Genomic DNA, 22,319 nt, shown 5'->3' with positions numbered 1-22,319 from the left:
AGGACAGTAATTATTGACCGCCCAGTGCGTACAGAAGCCAAGGATGCCGGGCAAAATACCTCACGCTAGAGCGATAAAATTTTACCGCCCCAGCGCGAGAGGCTGAATAATGAACAGAAGACCTCGCGCTAGGGCGACAAAATTTGACCTGCCCCAGTGCGGGAGGCATGTGAAGCGGAATATTGCAAAAGACCTCATGCTAGGGCAATAAAACTTGGCCACCCCAGCGCGAATAAATAAGGCAAATTTCTTAATTGGCTTGTATTCAACTTGGAAGGTATATGGCTGCACAAAAATAAGCCTAAGCACGAATTTTATTGTGCTATTATTTTCATTGCGTTTTTGAAGCGTAGATAACTTTTATAACGATATCATATTGCGAGTGAGCTCGAGAGAATAGCCCGTGATAGGCACGAGTAGCATAATCCGTGGATTTACAATTTACATAGAAATATGAAGTCAGATACGCGTCGATAGTCATAGTTCGGTAGGGCGAAAGCTAGGGGATTTCATAGAACGACATGCAATTCACCTTTGATAAATAATTAAAGAGATATTGTAATGTCCCGAAAAATTTGAAGATCCACGTGAACCACATGCATGCAATTTATTAAATTTCTTTGGTATTTTATTAATTTGTTTTAAAGCATTAAATGCATGTTTTTTTAATAAATTATGTGTTTAATTATTTTAATGCATAATTCATGCATGATAGAATTTATTTCACGAAATTTTAAAGGTTTATGCATTAAAGATTTTTAAGTTTCATTTCACGCTAAAACGAGGAACGGAGACCGGAGAATTTTCAGGAAAATAATTTTTATTACATTATTAATTTTTATTAATTAATATAAGATGTTTTTAAGTGTATTTTTAGCGCAAGATTTTATTTTTATCCGGTACGCAAATTTTATCGAATCGATGACTTTTTGAGGGTTCGGTTAAAATTTTCAAAATCTTTCCAACACGAAATATTTTTCGGGAGTGTGTTTTGATTTAATGGGCCTATTTTTAAGCTTATTGGGCTTAAGCGCTTTTAATTCCTTTTTAATTTAAAATAAAAGCTAATTAACCTAATTGTTAATGATATTTTAATAACCAATTAACCCTACAACTATCCTTCCCCACAATACCAACCGACACCTCTTTATTTCAGTTTATCCCCACTCTCATTATATCAATTCAGCAGCCTCCCTTCAGCAAACCATCGGCCATAGCATTTTTATTTCAAGAAAATTCTTCGGTGCTCTTCCGTTGTGCGGTTCTTCAAAGTTTCGTTCATATACATCAAAGGCAGGCCAAGTACTTTTATTTCTGCATCATATACGCTATATATATGCTGTTATGTGTTTATTTTTAGGTGGAATTCTCGGTTCAGCATTATTCATGGAGATTTTTCAGTTTTGTTTCAAGTCCTTGCATTATTGAACATCCAACCCACGTTTGTTGTAATTTGCTGCAAGGGGACTGTCAACTACTGTCAGTAGAAGTCTGAACCACGTAATATTTAAGGGGAAACATGCTGGAATCGTGTTTTGGCCGTGGGTGGTAAGGGCCGAGAGGTTGGGTGGAGTTGTGGCTTGTTTTGGGTTGTGTTCGGACCAAAGGTGAAGCCGACGGTGTGGGGGCAACTCTAGGCCTTGGACTTGTCTCTGATGGGTCTGAGTCATGATCTGGAAAAGCTTGAACACTGCTGGTCTTGACTCTAGGGCCGCACGAGGGAGTCGAACCAAGGAGAGATCGGGTTTGAGCGTTTTGGATGTCTAGTGAGAAGATGCGATTTCCAGCAGGCATGGGGCTGAGTCCTTGGGTTGTTTAGGTCCATTAGGGCCCTATAGTGGTCTAAGTGAGGTTGGTTAGGGGCTCGTCCACTCGGGCGTGAGCTAGGATGCGAAATAGTGAAGCTTAGTCGCATTAGGATTCGAACTTGGCTTGTGCTGAAAATAGCAGCTGCTGGTGGTCTCGTTTTCATGGGTTTTAGTGTGCTGGAAAAGGTGATTTAAGAGATGATAGGATGTGTTTTAGGCATGGGTTAAGTTGGGAGAAATTCGATTGAGTTTCGGGTCGATTCGGGTTAAAACCGGGACTCTGGTCCAAATTTTAAAACAATTCAGTTAAGTTATGAAATGAGCTCGAGTTTACGTCTAGGGATGCTTTTGAATATGTTTTGGGACATTTTTAGGAGTTTAGTAAGCTTTGGATCAAAATAATGAGTTTTAGATTTATCTGGGATTTAATCGTCGCACGAAATGTTAATTAAAGGATTAACAGAAACGCCTAGATTAAGCTTAATAATATTATGGGAAATTATATTTAAGCTCAAATAATTATTAGAAGTCTAAGTTTTAATTTGGGAATTTTATGCTAAGTTTTGGTTTAATTCGGGATTAAAACACATTAATATGTTATAGTTAAAGATTAATTTAAAAGTCATCGATTTAGGCAAAATAAAAATATGGGAAAATTCATGCAGGCTTAAATAATTATTTGGGACATGTTAGTATCAATGAAATTAAGAAAATGTCAAAAACATGGAATTTTACGTCTGGGGGCAAAATGGTAATTTTTGGATTTTCAGAGGCAAAATGGTCATTTTGCACCCGGGGTGAGATTTTGGTCAAGACAGCGCCCTGAGCACAAATTTACTATATTTTAAATGTTTATGCATCATGATCATGATTTTAAGATTTTATGAAGATATACGTCGTATGCTTGGATTTAAGAAAAATTGCATTTATTCATGATTTTTATAAGTGATGAAAACGATAATGTTTTGAATGACGGGAATTAGTTGTGACTATCGAAGTATATGTAAATGGTTAAGACGTATATGTAAATGCTGATGATGAGGCCTAGACACAGTGGATGGGTGATCCTATCACTGATGTCCGACAGCCGCCGGGTACCGCGGTTCTATGTATGATGGATCCATCGTAAATGATTTACGATAGTCACCTCTAGTGAACTGAATTCACCAATGATAAATGATGAACGATAAAGGATGAATGATAAATGATAAACGATGAATGATGAATGATGATTAACGATGAGTTGTTTTGACACGTCATAATTTTACACGACATGTTTATGTTCATGTTTTAAAGTTCATGAAAGGTATGTTGGCATATGATTTTACACAACACGTTTACGTTATTCTTTTAAGTTCATGAAAGATATGTTGAGTATGATATTTTTCACTGTTGTGTGCTATGTATATGTACTTGTTATTCCTGGTACAGGCGTGTTGAGTCTTTAGACTCACTAGGCGTGTGTGATGCAGGTGAGCTAAATGCTATGGAGACTGGAGGTGCGAACTCTGAGTAGGCAGATTTGGTGAGATGACATGACCCGAGGACCACATGTTTTCCGCGTTACGATTTATGAGATTGAGAGGAGATGAATATTTTCATACGTTGATGAATTTAAGATTTTTACTCGTTTATGATTACTATGATTTTTGGATGAGTTTGGTTGATTTAAACTGCACTATTTTTACGGTAAGATAATTTCGATTATTTTAAATGTTATTTCGAAAATACGAGCTTTTATTAAAAAAATGTCCAGTAGAATTTTAAAAATGAGTGAGACGTTACAGTTGGTATCAGAGCAAGGGTCCTGTATAGGGTTGTGCCACAGCCAGCTTCTGCCACTCAGTCTTCAAGCCTCAAATCTGTAAGCTTTTATGATTTAAATGTTTTAAATGATTTACTCTTATCACCTGCATGTTAACATGCTTTATGCTTTATGACGATATACTGATATATGTTTAACTGTTTTTATGATTTAAGGATTTAATGTTTAAAAAAAAAACCAGATTAAATTGCATGTTGGTTACGTTTGGAATTGGACGTGTCTAAGAATTCGAATATTGGGCTTTAGAAGAGGTTGATAATGATTTGACTATATTGATTTTTAGGTCAGTAGTACTGATGTCCTCTTTATGGGTCATAAGTTAATCTCGAAAATTATGAATGCTTTTGGGACTTGTAGAATTTCTAATAAATTACTGATGGTTCGTGTTTGCTAGCCTGATTTAATTTTTGATGATTCCTAGTAAGGATTAATGATTCGAAGACTACGACGATTCTTGAAAGTATAAAATTGTAGAAATTATTTAGGGTGCATGCTCTACCTAGTGGGACCTAAGGATTGAATTGCATGGATTGAGAATTTTAAGGGCCTAATTGTAATAACCCATAATTTGAGGACCTAAGTTAAAAAAAAATCTAAGGGACTATTTTTGAATTTACCGAATTTTGGGATTAAATTATGAGGTTCGAGAATTTTAAGGTTTAATGAGGATAAGTCGAATATTCTGCGGGGACAATAATGCAAATTTTGAAGAGTTGTAGGACCAAAAATGTAATTTTTGAGAACTTTAAAGGCCACATTGCAAATTCTGAAATTTTTGAGGATTAAATTCGAACTTTAGAGGAACACTTGGGTTAAATCAGTAACTTTTCGAGGTAATAGAAATTGATTTTGGGTTTAATAAGCTTAAAATTATTGAACTTTATGTTACGAGAAACATATAACATGGAATTAAGAACGCCAAGAACTTATAGGTAATTGTGGAATTTTCGAAATTAAGGATAAGTTGAATATATTCGAGGAAAATAAGAATTAATTTTGCAAATTTTTTTAAGAAATTTGGGACTAGTTTAGCATTAAGTGGGAATCAAATGGTTTAAATGACAGATTTTTTTTTTGATGATTTAGGTTTGAAGGGATATCTAGAACCTTGAAACAATTGGGCTATGAGGTTATAAGGAATGATAACCAAGGGCATGGTAGGATGAATCAATCTTGGGCTTGAAAATTTAAGTGTGAGTGAAATAATGTTGTGGGCAAATTTAAGAATTTAGAGTGGTAACAATTTAAGATAAAATTTATCAATTGGTCAAGTTACAAGATTAGACATTAAGTTAACTTATTTTTGAGGACTTCAGGTTTGATGTAGCATAAGTTTTAATCATGATCTTAGGAGTTAAAAATTATATCTTCACTACGGTTTTATTTTTCTAGAAAGTTGGGCATGACTGATGGTTACGGTATTTGGTAGATGCATGTAAGGGTTGAGGTAGACACCTTGTTTTTAGAAATTTTTAGGAGTCATTAAGAAACTTGGAACTAAGCGGATATGTATGTTGGAATTATACTATCTATTACTATTTGGGTTGAGTAAGCTTGAATTTCAAGTTTATGAGATAATTGTTCAAACGAAAATTTTGGGTGAAATAAAAACAAAGGGGAATTAGTTTCAGGTATCTCTCTCGATGCATGCCAAGATCTCTAGAGTCTGAGCTAGAGATATTCGATCCCGAGATTGAAAAAACCCTACGAAGACGCAAACAAAAACAAAGGCTGAGAGACATGATGAACAGAAACAAACGTGAGGAAGAGCATCATGAAGATCTAAGAGTCGAAGAACCAAGGCGCATACCCATGTTGGAGTACGCACAACCTTCGCTTGATGGAGCACGTCTAAGCATAGTGCGACCAAGCATCAGAGCGAACCAGTTTGAGATCAAATCAGCCATAATTCAGATGATCCAAAACACTGTCCAATTTGGGAGAAATGCGCTTGATGATCCAACCACTCACATCGCCGACTTCTTAGAAATTTGCGACACTTTTAAATTTAATGGAGTGTTTGATGATGCTGTTAGATTGCGTTTATTTCCTTTCTCTTTGCATGACAAAGCTAAATATTGTTGAATTGTTTGCATGTAGGTTCAATCACAACTTGGGAAGATATGGCCAAGGCATTCCTCTTGAAATACTTTCCTCCATCAAAAACCATGAAGCTGCGAGCGGACATAACCACCTTCTCTCAATTTGAGCAGGAGTAACTCTACGAGGCTTGGGAGCACTACAAATACTTATTGCGGAGATCCCACATCATGAGTTGCCTCTTGGTCACTTGTCTAAACTTTTTATTATGGTTTAATTTCGTCGAACCGTACCATGATAGATGTTGCGGCATGTGGGAATATGCTGAGGAAAACGACCGAAGAAGGGTATGAGTTACTGGAGGAGATGGCTGCTAGCAGTTATCACCCTCAATCTGAGAGGAACAATCAGAGGAGTGCAGGAGTTCACCAGGTAACCGAATTTACTGTTGTCACTACACAATTAGAAGCACTTAATAGGAAAATAAACAGCTTGAATGTAAAAGGGACAGCGATGCACCTGCAAGAGATATTATGTGATAAATGCGGAGGAGAACACTATGTTAAGGATTGTCAAGACATTGGTCCTTTCTATGTGCATGAGGAGGCACAAGTAAATCAAGTGGAGATTCAAAACTGTCCTAGGAATGATTCATATTCGAAAAAATATAATCCTGGATGGAGGCAACATCCCAAATTCTCATGGGGTGGACAAAGCAGTCAGAATCGATCCTAAGGAGGACAATAGTATGTTAAGGATTGTCAAGACAGTGGTCCTTTCTATGTGCATGAGGAGGCACCAGTAAATCAAGTGGGGATTCAAAACCGTCCTAGGAATGATTCATATTCGAACAAATATAATCCTGGATGGAGGCAACATCCCAACTTCTCATGGGGTGGGCAAAGCAGTCAGAATCGACCCCAAGGAGGACAACAATATGATAAGAAACCGATGTATTGACCTGAGCCTAGAGAGGAGAAGTCTAGTTTGGAGAAAATGATGTCTTAGTTCATCTCATCCACCGAGACTAGACTACAGAACCAGGATGCATCGATAAAGGGTTTGGAGAATTAGATAGGCCAATTGGCTAAAATGATCACTAATAGAGATCTGTGCACCTTGCCAAGCAACACAAAGACTAACCAGAAAGAGCAAGTGAAAGACATAGCATTGAGGAGTGGAAAAGTGCTTGAACAGAAGGAGAAAGAAAAAGAGGATCAAGGAAAGGAAGCGGCTAACACGTCCACAGGTAAGTCTTCTAACTCTACACCCGCACCCACTGCACAATCTAAAATTGTTATCCCTCCAACTTTCCCTGCAGCATTGAAAAAAACGAAATTGGATGCGCAATTTGGTAAGTTCTTAGAAGTATTCAAGAAATTGCACATTAATATTCTCTTCGCTGATGCTTTAATGCAAATGCCGATCTATGCTAAATTTCTAAAAGACATATTAGCTAATAAGAGGAAGTTGAAGGATCACATGACGATAAACTTGACTGAAAATTTCTCTGCATTGGTACAAAACAAGATCTCGCCAAAGCTAAAAGACCCAGGGAGTTTTTCTATTCTTTGCATGATTGGTGATGTTGTTTTTCATAAAGCCTTATGTGATCTTGGTGCGAGTATTAACCTTATGCCTTTATCTGTATTCAGGAAACTTGGACTAGGAGAGCCTAAGCACACAAGAATATCCTTACAACTAGCAGAAAAATCCATCAAATATCCTCGAGGAGTCATCGAGGATGTGTTGTGAAAGTGGACAAGTTCATATTTCCAGCAGATTTTGTAGTATTCGACATAGAAGAAGACATGGAGATGCCCTTGATTTTGGGGAGACCGTTCCTTGCGACTGGAAAGGCCTGATTGATGTTCAAGAAAGGAATTTGAGATTGAGAGTGGGAGAGGTAGAAATTACTTTTGATGTCTTTAATTCTCTTAAGCACACACTGCGAACTGAAGACTGTTTTAGAATTGATGTTGTGGATTCACTTGTGTGTAATTTTGTGCAGGATGCTATGAAGGACCCATTGGAAGCCACCCTCACTATTGAATTGAAGGAGGATGACTTGGATGAATAAAGAACGGAAATAGTGGCATACTTTAATGTCAACCATCCATGGAGGAAGCAAATAAGGATGAGATTGGAGGATTTGGGAGACCGAAGAGACTTGACTCCTCTGAAGTCAAGCATTGAGGAACCACCAACACTTGCGCTCAAGCCACTGCCTCCGCACCTAAAGTACGTATACCTAGGTGAGAATAACACTTTACCTATCATTATTTTTGCCACTTTGACATATGCAATGGAGGGATAACTGCTGAAAATTCTTAAAGAGCACAAGAGGGCGTTTGCCTGGAAGGTGGCGGACATCCAAGGAATAAGTCCATCAATCGGCATGCACAAAATCCTGATAGAGGAGAATTATTCACCCCTTGTGCAACCACAGAGAGGACTCAATCCAAAGATGCAACAGGTAGTGAAGGCTGAAACTATCAAGCTTCTCGATGCAGGTATTATCTGTCCTATCTCCGATAGCGCATGGGTAAGCCTCGGCCCATTCAGTGCCTGCCTAAAAAATGGGATTATTGTGATCACTAATGAAAAGAATGAACTTATTCCAACTAAGACTGTTACAAAGTGGAGAGTGTATATTGATTATAGGAAATTGAATGATGCAACCCGTAAGGACCATTTTCCCCTTCCCTTTATTGATCAGATGTTAGAAAGACTAGCGGGGCATGAATTTTACTGTTTTCTAGATGGGTAGTAAGGGTATAATCAAATCACGATTGCACCCGAGGACCAAGAGAAAACCACATTCACTTGTCCTTATGGCACTTTTGCTTTCTGCCGTATGCCTTTCGGTCTTTGCAATGCCCCTACTACTTTTCAGCGATGCATGATTGCTATATTCCATGATGTGATTGAAAATTTTCTTGAAATTTTTATGGATGACTTTTCTATTTTTGGTGCAATATTTGATGAGTGTTTGCAGAATCTGAACTCGGTGTTGAGGAGGTGCGAGGAGACGAAACTAGTGCTGAATTGGGAGAAGCGCCACTTCATGCTACAAGAGGGGATTGTGCTAGGGCACAAGGTTTCGGAACAAGGGATTGAGGTGGACAAAGCTAAAGTGGAAGTCATCAAGAACCTACCACCACAGGCTTCAATAAAGGGAGTTAGAATTTTTCTAGGACATGCCGGGTTCTAACGGCGTTTCATTAGAGATTTTTCAAAAATTGCGAAGCCTCTATCATCCCTACTCATGAAATATGTACCGTTTACTTTCAATTCTGACTGTTTACAGGCATACGAAAACCTAAAGTAGCGTTTGGTGATGGCTCATGTGTTGGTGGCACCGGATTGGGATCTGCCTTTTGAGGTAATGTGCGACGCCAGCGATAATGCGGTTGGTGCTGTCCTAGGCCAAAGGCGAAATAAGGTATTTCACACTACATACTATGCAAGCAAGACTTTGGATGAAACACCATTAAATTATGCAACCATTGAAAAAGAATTACTTGCAGTAGTATTTGCACTTGATAAGTTCCACTCATACCTTGTTTTGTCGAAAGTCATTATGTTTACTGACCACTCTGTCCTTAAATATCCGCTTGCTAAGAAAGAGTCCAAACCACGATTGCTTCAGTGGATCTTACTTCTTCAAGAGTTTGACCTTGAAATAAAAGATAAAAAAAGTGTAGAAAATGTAGTAGCTGATCATCTTTCTAGGCTTGAGCATGTTAGCAAAAATTGTGAAAATGACGAGATAGATGATTGGTTTCTGGATGAACATCTGTTAGTGGTGAAAATTGTCCATGGTTTGTATATTTTGCGAATTTCCTTGTTACAGGCTCAACCTCCCCCCCACCCCCAAATTTAACATCACCAAAGAAAGAAATTCTTTTCGGACGTGAAATATTATTTTTGGGAGGAACCTTTTTTGCTCAAAATATGTGCAGATGCCATGATACGGAGATGTGTGGCGGAAGAATAGATGAGATCGATTCTCAGTCATTGTCATGAACGCGAGGTAGGTGGTCATTTTGGACCCACACGAACGGCATCCAAGGTACTCGAATGTGGCTTTTATTATCCAACTCTATTTAAAAATGAACGTTCATTTGTCCTCTCTTGTGATAGATGCCAACACACATGTAATATTTCTAATCGTCATGGGATGCCTTTAAATAATATTATCGAGTGCGAGGTCTTTGATGTTTGAGGGATAGATTTTATGGGACCGTCTCCAACCTCTTTTACGTAAAAATACATTTTAGTTGCGGTTGACTATGTTTCCAAATGAGTGGAGACAGAATCATATGCAACGAATGATGCTCAAGTGGTGCTGATATTTTTAAAGAAAAATATTTTCAACAGATTTGGAACACCACGAGCAATCATTAGTGATGGTGACATCCATTTTTGTAATAAAATTTTTTAAAAATTTTGGGTAAAAATGGGGTCACTCATAAAATCTCCACTCCCTATCATACCCAAACAAGTGGTCAAGTTGAGGTGTCGAATCGCGAGATCAAGAGGATTCTGGAGAAGGTTGTGGGGATAAATCGAAAGGACTGGTCGTTGAGGTTAGATGACGTGCTTTGGGCATATAGAACTGCTTTTAAGACACCTATAGGCACGACGCCGTATCAGATACTTTTTGGAAAATCGTGTCATTCACCTGTTGAGTTAGAACATAGAGCTTGTTGGGCAATAAAAGCACTCAATCTTGATTTTGCTCTTGCAGGTGAACACAGGTTGTTGTAGTTGGACCAATTGGAAGAATCCAGGGGTCAAGTCTATGACCTGGCATTGACCTACAAGGAGCGTACAAAGTAAGCACACGACAAGCGCATTACATCGAGGGAATTCAAAGAAGGCGAAGCTGTGCTATTGTACAACTCCAAGCTGCGCTTATTTCCTAGCAAGCTCAAGTCAAGATGGACGAGCCCTTACATGATCACCAAAGTGTTCCCCTCGGGAGCAATAACTTTGAAAGATGGAAAAAATGAGCCGTTCACAGTCAATGCTCAACAACTGAAGCATTATTTGGGTGGCACAGTGGAGCCACAAATTGGAGTCACTCGATTCTAAAACAGTCAGAGCTGAGAGAAACCTAAAGTCTAGCTCTCGACTATAAATTGAGAACTAATTTCTTTCCCTTCCTACTCATTTTTAATTTTTATTTCATTAAGTTGAGTCTTTAATCTAGATGTTGGTTGTTTTTATTGTTTTATTATTATAAAAAATTAATTAATATGATGACAAGTCAGAGGAGCTCGCGCTAGGGCGGTACTTTTTGACCGCCCCAGCGCACCTCACTGGCACTTCGGAGACAGAAAGCTTCGCGCTAGGGCGGTGTAATTTGACCTCCCCAGCACGCCACATGAATTTTTTTTACAGAGGGCAACGCGCTAGGGTGGTGTAGTGTGATCGCCCCAGTGCGCCGCGTTATAAAGCCGCCCCCTTCTCTTCTCTCTCACTTGTCGCACACACAAATCTTCCCCTTCATAAATTTCCTCTGAAATCCGTCCCTCACCATCCGTTTCTCCCTCTTGATTTGCAAATACTCAGTTTCCTACGCTCCCACGCCAGTCGAGCATGCCGGTGAGTCCGCTCCCCTTTCAGAATCTTCAAGCACCTGTCGTGGTTTATTCATCTCGCCCACCTCCGCTTTCAACCATGACTCCCAAGAAATCTAAGGTAACACATGCCTCTTCATCCTCTTCGTCTGATAATAGAGGTAAATTCGTGAATGAGGACGCCCGAAATCTGTATGAACATGCCAAAATCCATAAGCGCCCCATTCCAGAGCGGGGGTTTGATTTCTCTATTAGATCGGTCCAAATTTTGCAAGCTATTGAGGAACGAGGATGAGAGTCCTTTTGTGCTCAACCCAAGGCTGCAGTGATTCCAATTGTGCGTGAATTTTATGCCCAACGCCGTCGAGCGGACTGATGGAAGGGCTATGGTTCGGGGTAAGTTAATCTGTTTTGACTCTGCCACCCTGAATGCATTGTTGGGTACCCCTGTGGTTGATGAATCAGTTTTAAAGGAGTTAGTGGCCAACCCTGATTTTGAGTTAATTATGCAAATGATCTGTTACCCGGAGGCTATTTGGAAGACGCCGAGTTGTTTTTTGGAAAAATATTTGTTGTCCAGGCTGGAAATGTGGTACGCATTTCTTTCCAAGCGGTTGATGCCGGTGTCCCACACAAGCGACGTTCAGAAATACCGAGCCACAATGGTCTATGCACTGATGGTGGGTATTTCGATTAAGGTAGGGCCGACTGATCTTCTCTCAAATCCAGCAGTCCATTCACAGCTCCAGCATTGCCTTATTCTTCCCCACTATCATTACAGAGCTATGTGTGCGAGTCGGGGTATTCATCAATGTGGATGACGAATGGTTGCAACCAATGAAGCCCATTGATGACTCGTGGATAAGACAAAAAGGGGAAAGTGCACTCTAGATTTCCCGGTGGTGGCCGAGGAAGAAGCCGCAGCTATCCTCCCACTGCCACCCCCACGGCCCTGACTGTGGGCAATTATTGATAAAGTTGACGAGCTGTGTTCTTTTGCAGTTCATCAAGATCAGTACAACACCGTCAACAGCGCTTACATGACATCGGTGGAGTCTTTGGTGCGCGGTATGGCATCAGACATGGGCCTCGACACCTCAGCTTATCCACCACCATCGGCATACCCGCCTCCTTTCCCATTCCACTATGCTTACCCTCAGCCAGACGATCAGGAGCCCAGAGTTGTACCACCCGAGGAAGACGAGGACGAGCAGTGATTAGGGGAGTCTTTGTGTTTCCCTTTCCTTTGCATTTGTTTTATCTACTTCATTTTTGATTGCATTCTATTTAGCATCTGTTTTTAGTTACTTTGTTCGTGTGTGTAATTTATTTGTTTTGTGCACTGGGGGCATTGCACGTTTCTGTTTTGGGGGTGTGTGTTTAGGTTTGGTTATTTTGTGTTTAGGTTTTTTGTCTAGTTCGTCTTTCGTATTGCATTTGTATCGTGTTATTTGTGTTGTCATTTGAGAAGTGGTTTATAGTTGGTGCTAGATTTGTATGTGGTAGCCAATGATGATGTTGAATGGGTAAATACATGCGCATGTCCATTGTTGTCACGGTACTAGTTTAGAACATACGAGTGGTTGGTGCATGAAAATCTTACTTGGATAATGAAATTTTCGGCACAAATGTTGCCAATAGAAAATGCATGACATAGTGAACTTGGACATTATTTTTGGGGAATTTGAGAGGTACTAGGTGACTTGAACTTAAATGCATCCATTGACACGAACACTGCCTAGCAGGACGAGGATGAGTTAGGCACATTTTTGCTAGACCAATTCATTGAACTGAGCTTACCGATAATAATTATACTGAAATACTTGTACCCGTATATCTAGCCGCGTGTCTAATCTTATTGATGCACCTTTGAGAGTGTACCAAAGCCACATGCCCATAGTTCTTGTTCCTATCTGATGGAGGACATAAAAATAAGAAAATTACACTGCACAAAAAAAGAAAGAGAAACAAATGGAAATGTAAGATGTGGGGGAGCCAAATAAAGGAATGAAATTATATTCCTAGGCTAAAGAATGGAGATATATGGAGTTGAAGAAAATCAGACGCAAAGTTTGAATGTGCACAAATGATACGCCACTGAACCTCCCTCATTCCCCGTTCCAGCCTAGTTGAGGTACCCCTAGCCTGTGCTGATTTATCCCTGACAACTCCTAACTATCTGTGCTGCGAATCGAAAACTTTTGAAGAGGGATGTGAGAAAGAGATTGTGTACACCGACGTGTTGATTGAATTCTCTTACAGCGTTGAAAAATTTACTGTGGGAATGCATGACGCTTGAGCCAACATAGCGCACACACACGCTTTTAAATCCAGGAAAGACTGTAGTGCTGAAACTTCGTGGTGAAATGTGAAACTAGTGTCGTGCGTTAGTGGATAAAATATGTGTTGATTTTCGTTGAGGCAGACCAGAACCATGAATGCACCTACATGATACTTCTTGTGTTGTTGTGTCCTGCAACCTATTTTGCTCGACGGCGAGAAAAAGGTTGGTATGAGGGGGTTGATAGAGGTCATATTTACGTGTTTTTAGTGCATCGTGTGAGTTTTAGTTTACATCGTTTTGATTGCATGGAGTCTGCATTTTGTTAATTTCATCTTCAATTATTACATTTGATCACCGCTCACTGAGTTGTTTGAATGTGCAGTAAAAACGACTAGAAAGGAGAAAATTCACTCTGAGGACAGAACACCTCGCGCTAGGACAGTAATTCTTGACCGCCCCAGTGCGTACAGAAGCCGAGGATGCCGGGCAGAATACCTCGCGTTAGGGGGGCAAAATTTGACCGTCCCAGCGCGAGAGGCTGAAGAATGAACAGAAGACCTCGCGCTCTGGTGACAAAGTTTGACCTCCCCAGCTTGAGAGGCATGTGAAGCAGAATATTGCAGAGGACCTCGCGCTAGGGCGGTAAAACATGGCCGCCCCAGCGCGAGTAAATAAGGCAAATTTCCTAAATGGCTTGTATTCAAATTGGAAGGTGTATGGATGTACAAAAAGAACCCTAGGCACGAATTTTATTGATTATTCAGCACCCACAAAGTTTGAGAGAGAAGGAAAAAGCTTGGAGCAAGGTTTGGAGTGAAGATTTGAAGATTTCCGAGCACCGTTCTTCGCATTTTTGTCACGACTCGTATTTCTAGTTTAATTTCTTCTTGTTTAAACATTGTTTGCTTATTTTAATCATGACATCGAGTAGCTAATTTTCATTATTTGTTGAGATTTAAGGGGATCCTACCCCAGAACCGAGTTTAGTTGATTCGTCTATCGACTTTTGATTTATTCTTGATTGTGCTATTATTTTCATTGCGTTTTTGAAGCGTAACTAACTTTACTAACGATATCATATTGCGAGTGAGTTCGGGAGAATAGCCCGTGATAGGAACGAGTAGCATAATCCGTGATTTAAAATTTACATAGAAATATGAAGTCGGATACGCGTCGATAGCATAGTCTGGTAGGGGAAAGCTAGGGGATTTCATAGTACGACATGCAATTCACCTCTGATAAATAAGGTTTAGCGACCAAATTCTAAAATAGAGGTTTCTGAACCATAGAAATCATAGCAATCCCAAGTATCAAATAAGGTTTAGCGACTTGTTATTTTGTGTTACTAATGTTTTACCTTAGTGTGCAGAAGTTAGGATCAGTTACGAGTTGTTTACATCGTAAACTGAAGACCCAACTGATCGCACAAACCAAATCAGGTGAACTGATACGTCAAATGAGTAGTTCAGTTGATTTTTCAGTTGATAGGTGGTTTAGCAGGAGAACCTCAGATGCCCGACCGAAGGAGTGTTCAACTGATGAAAAAACCCAGCTGATCAGTTCAATTGAACGTGAGTGAAATCAGTTCAACTGACGAGTCAACTGATTTCACCAGCCCAACTGAATATCAATTCAGCTGACTAGTTAGGAGCGTCAGTTAAGAATATTTCAGTTGTAGATGAAGACAAATTCATTCAGTGGATTCCAGCTATACACAAAGGTACAAAGTAATTGTCCAGTCAAAGGACAATAATGAACGTTGCATCAGAGCATCAAAGACAAACGTTTCAGAACGACAGTCAATAAGTCGAGACACAGAGTCCAAAGAACGAATTCAAAATACAACGGATACAATTATTGAGTCTCATTGTACGATCAGTTTTCTGCTTATAAATAGAAGATCAGTGAAGACTCGAAGAGACATACAACCATACAACACTAGAGAGAGTGTGGTAAAACAAAAGAAGGGCACGCATATCGCATATGAGCTTACAAGGAAGCAACCGCCTAGTTGAGGGAACACTCAAAAGTTTTACTAGCTTAAATTAGAAGCTCACTTCCGTTAGTGTGTGAGAACACCTTTCTGGTGAATTCATTGTTCAGTTCTCACACACGAACACATCACCACCTCTCAAATACAGTCTTGCACAAAGACGTTAAACTTGTGTATGTAGTCTTTGACACACAGACATTAAAGAAGTGTTGGCTGAAAGGTGATGCCTTCAGTCTAGACCAGGAGTTCAGTTAGGCAGTAGTGTAAGTCCTAAGCTTAGTGGGTTTGTACAAGTAGTTGTATAAATCAAAGTCTTCTAGTGGATCCTATCCGAGGTGGTAGAAGGGGTGACGTAGGAGCAGTTGAAGTCTCCGAATATCTATAAACATATCTTGTGTATTTAACTTAACTGTTGTTTTCAAACTGACTTGATCAGTTAGAGCATCCGCCAGTTCAGTTCTTGCCATAATTGAACTGATATATGCGACAACTGATCCTCTGCTTTTCAGTTATTCAATTTACATAAGTTAAAATGTTTTCTAATTTAACAGTCTTCTTCACGAAGGATTACTTCGAGTTTCTTTCGCTTGGTTTTTAACCAAACTCGATTTAATTCATCGATGTTAACATTCTTAGAATACGAGCTATTGCAGCTCATTGGAGAATAATGTGTTTGAAATGTCTTCAAAGGCACCATCACACGATCCTTCACCTTCTTCCAAAAAATTGCAATTAACTCATATAATAATCCTCACATAATATTTTCTCAAAAATCATATAAATTGAAATTTACAAAAACTATACGAACTTCTGTATTCTTAGTTTGTATTCCATGATTTTCCATAATATTAATTCAATAGTTTTAAATCTAATAAATCCAATTTATAGATGAGTCTTTGTGCATATCTTAAACTTTATTCTTTTACCCCAAAATCTGTAATTTCTTAGAAAAAAAATATATATCACTCCCAATGAAACGTCTGGTCGTTTTAAAATTCTATTGACTTTTTATTTAAATAAGCTGTAACATCTACCGTTTTAAAAGTGGGAAAGATTTGTTCTTTTTTAGCTCTCATTTTGAAAATAACCATTTAATTAAATCGCATGCATGCACTCCTACTTAAAAACATCATTTAAAAATCATCACGAGTAATTACCAATAAAATATATCAGAGTAAAGACGAATAAAAATCTTAACATCCAACAATAACATAGAACAGTGTATAAAATCCTCATATCCATTCCAAAACGTAAAATCGTATATGTGCGGAAAAATCATAGGTCCTCGGGTCGTGTCGCCCACCAGGTCTGCTGACTCAGAGTCCATCACTCCAGTCTCCTCGACATCAAACTCACCTGCATCACACACGCCTAGTGAGTCTAAAGACTCAACATACCTGTACCAGGAATAACGAGTACATATACAGGCACACAGCAATGAAAATATCATATTCAACATACTTTCATGAACTTAAAAACATGAACATAAACGTGTCATGTAAAATCATAACGTGTCAAAACATGTTTCATCATGTCATCACATACGTGTCTAAACTGCTTATCGTGTCATCATAAACTTAAAAATTTTCTTTTAATTGAATTCAGTTCATTAGTTGTGACTTTCGTATCAGCTCTATCGATGGATCCATCTATAAAACCGTGGTACCCGACGGCGGGGGACATCAGCGACAGCATTACCCGCCCACTGAGCCCGGGCCTCAGCTCATCATATCTCATGTCATCGTATACTTATACATCGTCAGTCACGACCAATTCTCATCCTTCAAAAATATCATCATTTAATAAAAACATGCATATGCGTAACTTTTCCTTTAAACCAAGCATGCAACGTATTTATCATAATTGCGTAAAAATCGTAAAAATGATGCATAAAGATTTAAAATATCATATATTGGTGCTCAGGGCACTGCCAGGACCAAAATCTCGCCTCGGGTGCAAAATGACCATTTTGCCCCTGGAAACCCAAAAATTATCGTTTCACCCGTGGACCTCTAAAATTGACCCGAAGCTTACCAAATTCTTTAAAATATCCCAAAACATATTTACAAATATTCCTAGATGTAAACTCGTGCCAAATTCACAATCTAACCGATTCGTTTTAAAACTTGGACCGGGTCCCGGTTTTAATCCGAATCAACCCGAAACTTAAGAAAAAAATGTTCCCAAATTTTTACCATACCTAGTACACATCTAAAAACCCTAAAATCACCAAAAATTAGACCCTTAACTTTCGAATAAATCCCTGAAAGGCTGCTGGGAATTTCGGCACTTTCCTATTCTACATATCCTAAATGCACTCCCCAACACCGATGGTTCCAGCCGCGGCTCGAGCCCTCCTAGACCACCCTAGCCCCCTACTGGTCCTACTCAACCCGTGGAACCAGCCCCATGCAGCCCGAACGAGCGTACAACCGAGTGGAAGCAAACCTCTCCAAATCTGCGGCCACCCTCTATCAAACTAAGCCCCTCGATTCTTCTTGCAGGACGAGACCAACCGCTCCCCGCCATCCCCCAGACCTTCCACGGACCCAAGAGGGTCAGCTTAAAGGCTGGGATCAAGCCATGCACAGCCGGCTCTCCCTCGAGACTCGATCTAGCCCGTACAACCCTCAAACGCTACAACTCGACCGGATCTTCTCCTCCTTAGGCTAGGTCTCGACTCCTACTCGTCTCCAGCACTTAGATCTCGGCTCTCTCATCCTCACCAGCCCCTAAACGTCAAACATTGGCAGCCCCTAGCACATCATAGAGCAAAACGTGAGTAGCAATCAAAAGAATGCAAGAACACAACAAGAATTCGACAACCTTCATGCTCATGACTAGATCGGGAAAACCTTTGGTAAAATCACACATAACCACATAAATATGACTTGTAAGATGCAGAAATAATAGTATGGGACGTGCCTTGAAGTATATTGAATAAAACTTTGAACGCTCGCGCGAGGGAGGGCACCGGAGAGAATTTTTTTGCAAAATGAAGCTTGGTCGAAGCTTGCCGTGGAAAGGGGCTGAAACAGAGGATTTTATTGAGAAAGAGGGAAGGTGTCGGCTAGTGTAGGGACCATTAGATTCAATGAGTGATTAGGTGATATATAAATAGTTAAATAATTAAATAATGGGCTTTAAATCATCATTTAAAGGTTTAAGCACATTAACGTCCAAATATATCCCCGGAAAATATTTTGTGTTGGAAAGTTCTTGAAAATATGAGCCGAACCCTTAAAAAGTCCTCCGATTCGATAAAATTTATGTTTCGTTAAAAATAAAATCTTGCGGATAAAAAATACCCAATAAATCCCATTTTTGACAAATACACTTAAAAACATCTTAAAATAATTAATAAAAATTAATCATGTAGTAAAATAATTTTTCTGATAATTTCTCGGTCTCCGTTCCTCGTTCGAGCGCGAAATGCAATTTAAAAATCTATAACGCATGAACCTTTAACATTTCATGAAATAAATTCTACCATGCAATAATTATGCATAAAAATAATTAAACACAATTTAATGAAATAAACATCCATTTAATACTTTAAAACAATTTAATAAAATACCAAAGAAATTTAATAACTCGCATGTATGTGATTCACATGGACTTTCAAATTTTTGGGACGTTACATAAGCAATGGCCGAAACCATGCCTAAGAAATTCACAAATTTAAATCTTATATTCTATAAAATCATCTCACTGCCAAATAAAATGACTGCGTTAAAATTATGAAAAGAACAACCAACCTAGAAAATTTCCATTTAGAAAATAAAACATCAAGAATATTAAAATCTGTCAAAACCCTCAACAAAATAAAATCATCAACCATTTAAAAAGCTGTTTAAACGTGTTCCCATAAAATCATATTCTTGCGGAAGAATACAAGGTCCTCGGGTTAACGTGCGCCACCAGCTCTGCCCGTTCAGTCATCATCACCTCCAGTCTCCAGATCAACATATTCATCTGCATCATTCACATCTAGTAAGTCTAAGGACTCAACACACTTATATCGGAATAACAAGTTCATATATACAGCGCAACACAGTGAAAAATATATTGTAATCAACATACCTTTCATCAACTTAAAAGCATAAATGCAGACGGCCGCATGAAATCATTACAAGACAAACAATTCATCATTATCATCATTCATCGTTCATCATTATCATCGTTCATCATTACACCATTTCCTTTGGTGAATTTAGTTCATTAGTTGTGATTGTCGTACATCATTCATCATTTACGATGGATCCATCATACATAGAACCGCGGTACCCGGCGGCTGTCGGACATCAGTGACAATATTACCCATCCACTGTGCCTAGGCCTTATCATCATCATTTACATACACGTCTTAAGCATTTACATATACTTCGATAGCCACAACTAATTCTCATCATTCAAAACATCATCATTTTCATCATTTATCAAAATCATGCACATGCGTAAATTTTCTTAAAATCAAGCATGCAACGTATACTTCATAAATTCATAAAAATCGTGATTATGATGCATAAACATTTAAAAACATGATAAACTTGTGCTTAGGGCGCTGCCAGGACAAAAAGCTCGACTCGGGTGAAAAATGATCATTTTGCCCCTGGAAACCCAAAATGACCATTTTACCCATGAACCTCTAATTGCCACCCAAGCTCACTAAACTCCTTAAAACAATCCAAAATATTTTTAAAAGTATTTCTTAGACATAAACACGAGCCCGTTTCAAAACTTAATCGGTTTTAGCCCTAATCAACCCGAAGCTTAACTAAATTTTCCCTAACTTGAACCGTGACTTACACCTACATGACCAGCCTCTAAAACACTCGTTCCAGACCACTTATGACCCATGAAACAAGCCCAAAGCTTGCTGGAAATCTCCAATGTATGCACAAAAATTTTACAGCTTGAGCGATTTTACGATAAAAATCATATCTCCCTCGTTTCTTATCAACAAATTACGAATTTGATATCGAATCGAAGATAACACAGAGTATACAAATCATATGTTGAACACATTTCCAGAAAATCAACCTATAAGTCGCAGAATTTGAAATAACAGAGGGTGACGGGTTTTGTGACACAGAAATTTCACAGCTCGTGCGGCTTTACGATAAAAATCATATCTCCCTCGTTTCCTATCAGAAAATTACGAATTTTCTATCAAATCAAAGATAATACAGAGTAGCTACAAATCATATGTTGAACACATTTCCATAAAACCAACCTATAAGTCGCAGAATTTGAAATAACATAGGGTGACATGTTTTGTGACATAGAAATTCCACAGATTATGCGGCTTTACGACCAAAATCATATCTTCCTCATTTCGTATCAGAAAATTACGAATTTGCTATTGAATCGAAGATAACACAGAGTGCTACAAAATCATATATTGGACACACTTCCAGAAAACCAACCTATAAGTCGCAAAATTTGAAATAACAGAGGGTGATAAGTTTTGTGACACAGAAATTTCACCCGAAGACTCAAGATATCGATCGACCCTCTCCTAAAACCCACAAAACTTCGACTCCAGCCTTATGTCCCCCTCTTACTCGACGTGTACAGCCCTTATCAACATAAAATTGGCAGACCTTCACACCAAAGAAAGAAACCATGAGTTGTGCAAAATTTATACGCATATACGTGTCAAAATCTTTACAAAAGTGATGCTATAAGGGGAACCAACGAATTATCATGAAAATATACATATAATCATGCATATACATGGTGTAAATTATGAGAAAGGAGATACATAGCGTGCCTTGGTGTTATATGAACAAAAACTAGAAGTATTCCACGTCAGGGATGCGCCGGAAGAGTGGGGAAGAAGACTTGTTGCAAGAAGGATAAAGGACCGAAGCTTTCAGCTGAGGTTTTCATGAATATGGCTGATGGGAGTGAGGGGTGTCGGCTGATCGGGGTTAGGTTTAGGTTTAGGGGAGCTTAGGAAATAATTAAATAGTTAATTACAAGATAATGGACCCTTAATTGTTATTTAAAAAGTCTTGAGCCCACTAAGCTAAAAAGTAGGCCCATCAAGCCCAAACACGCTCTCGAAAAATATTTCATTTTGGTAAGTTTTTGAAAATATTATCCGAGCCCTCAAAAAGTCATTCGATCCGATAAAATTTACGTACCGATTATAAATATGCTACGGAGAGTAAAAATACCCAACGAAGCCCATTTCTTGAAAAATACATTTAAAACTCCTCATATTAATTAATAAAAATTAATCATGTAATTAAAATAGTTTTCTTGACAATTCTCCGGCCTCCGTTCCTCGATCGAGCGCGAAATGCAACTTAAAATCCTAATGCATGAAACTTTAAATAAACCATGAATTAAAACACAATTTCATGTAAACATGCATTTAATGTATTAAAATAATTTAATAAAATACAAAAGAAATTTAATAATTTTCATATATGTAGTTTATGTGGACTTTCAAATTTTCGAGACGCTACACCAAAAGTCTATAATGACAAATCTCAAATAAGTCATTCTAGTGCTAAATTTTTACTTTCTCTACAAAATCATGAGCATAATGTTCTAGCATAAGCAAATTTCATTTATTGTTTCTCTTTTTCCGTCATCCGATCCCTCAAATATATCGCTAAAATTTTAAAAATCTAAAATATAAACTCCCCACACTTACAAAATAATAGTAATTGCTGAACCAAAATTATTATGTTTTCTTCCTATTTTTAGCTTATCTATGCTAATTAAATTAACATAGTGAATACTAAAATTTCTTAATAAATTTATT

At 38.5% G+C, this 22,319-nt stretch overlaps 1 long non-coding RNA gene across 2 annotated transcripts; it reads right to left on the bottom strand.

The window, feature by feature from the left end:
- Window positions 1–16,713: 16,713 nt before the first annotated feature.
- On the bottom strand, window positions 16,714–18,958 carry LOC142544936 (uncharacterized). Of its 2 annotated transcripts, none has more exons than XR_012820149.1 (2): window positions 17,987–18,958; window positions 16,714–16,894 (listed from the first exon to the last, which is right to left on the bottom strand). It is a non-coding gene; the product is annotated as an uncharacterized LOC142544936 (long non-coding RNA). The 2 variants fall into 2 exon arrangements; XR_012820148.1 differs by having other exon boundaries at window positions 18,464–18,958.
- Window positions 18,959–22,319: the final 3,361 nt, after the last annotated feature.

The sequence above is a fragment of the Primulina tabacum genome, chromosome 5 (assembly GCF_025594145.1).
Source record: "Primulina tabacum isolate GXHZ01 chromosome 5, ASM2559414v2, whole genome shotgun sequence".
Lineage (NCBI taxonomy): Eukaryota > Viridiplantae > Streptophyta > Magnoliopsida > Lamiales > Gesneriaceae > Primulina > Primulina tabacum.
This window is presented reverse-complemented; position numbering and strand designations above follow the sequence as displayed.